This window comes from Helianthus annuus, chromosome 9 (assembly GCF_002127325.2).
Source record: "Helianthus annuus cultivar XRQ/B chromosome 9, HanXRQr2.0-SUNRISE, whole genome shotgun sequence".
Lineage (NCBI taxonomy): Eukaryota > Viridiplantae > Streptophyta > Magnoliopsida > Asterales > Asteraceae > Helianthus > Helianthus annuus.
The window spans coordinates 45,967,747-45,968,820 of record NC_035441.2 but is presented as its reverse complement, the minus strand read 5'-3'; the positions used below and the strand labels follow the sequence as shown (position 1 = coordinate 45,968,820).

At 45.6% G+C, this 1,074-nt stretch overlaps 1 non-coding gene across 1 annotated transcript; it reads right to left on the bottom strand.

Annotated features, from left to right (window-relative positions):
- Window positions 1–393: 393 nt before the first annotated feature.
- Window positions 394–500, bottom strand: LOC118482463. The gene has a single exon (XR_004868498.1). It is a non-coding gene; the product is annotated as a small nucleolar RNA R71 (small nucleolar RNA).
- Window positions 501–1,074: the final 574 nt, after the last annotated feature.

The window sequence follows — 1,074 nt, the reverse complement described above, 5'->3', positions numbered from 1 at the left end:
GGTGATCCACCCCCAATGGCGGACCAACGTACCCTTGTGGATTATCTACGGCCCACCGTAGGTAATCTAGGCGCCGCTATCAATGCTCCGAATGTCGAAGCCAATAACTTCGAGCTTCGACCGCATTTGATACAAATGCTCCAAAACTCCGCAACCTTCCACGGGCTTGCGGACGAGGATCCCCATCTACATATAACTAATTTCTTAGAAATATGTGATACCTTTCGGATCAATGGGGCATCAAACGACGCCATCCGCCTCCGTATGTTTCCATTTTCACTGAAAGACCGAGCGAAAGCTTGGCTCAACACCCTCCCAGCTGGATCGGTAAACACCTGGGATGAACTAGCCCAAAAATTTCTATATAAGTATTTCCCTCCTTCTAAAACTGCTAAATTAATGGCTGAAATTAATACATACTCACAAGAGGACGGGGAATCCTTATATGAAACTTGGGAAAGGTTCAAGGAGCTATTACGCAAGTGCCCCCATCACGGCCTCGCAATATGGCAACAAGTATCCACTTTCTACAATGGATTGTTGCCACATACTAGGCAGACACTTGATTCTAGCTCCGGGGGACTTTTAGGTAATCGACGCCCACACGAAATATATAATCAAATTGAGGAAATTGCTCAAACCAATTTTCAATGGCACACTCCCCGGGGAAATAAGTCTATCGCCCCGGGCGCCCATAAGGTCGACGAAAGCACCTCTTTACAAGCCCAAATCGAGGCCCTTTCTTCGAAAATAAAAAAATTAGAAATGACAAAAACAGTCTCGGTTATGGCTTGTGAGGGGTGTGGTGGGTCACATGAAAATTGGAGTTGCATGAAAGAAACGGACGAACAACAAGAAATGGTAAACTACATTGATAATAGACCTAGGCCGTCGGGTCCTCCAACGGGAACCTACAACCAAGGATGGCGAAACCACCCAAACCTTGGTTGGAGGGAAATCGGCAATAGTAGTAACCAACAAACCCAACGAACAAACTTTCAGCAATCAAGGAATGAGTCACAAAATTTCACTCAACAACAAGGTGGACGAGAAAGGCTCGAAGATACTATATCT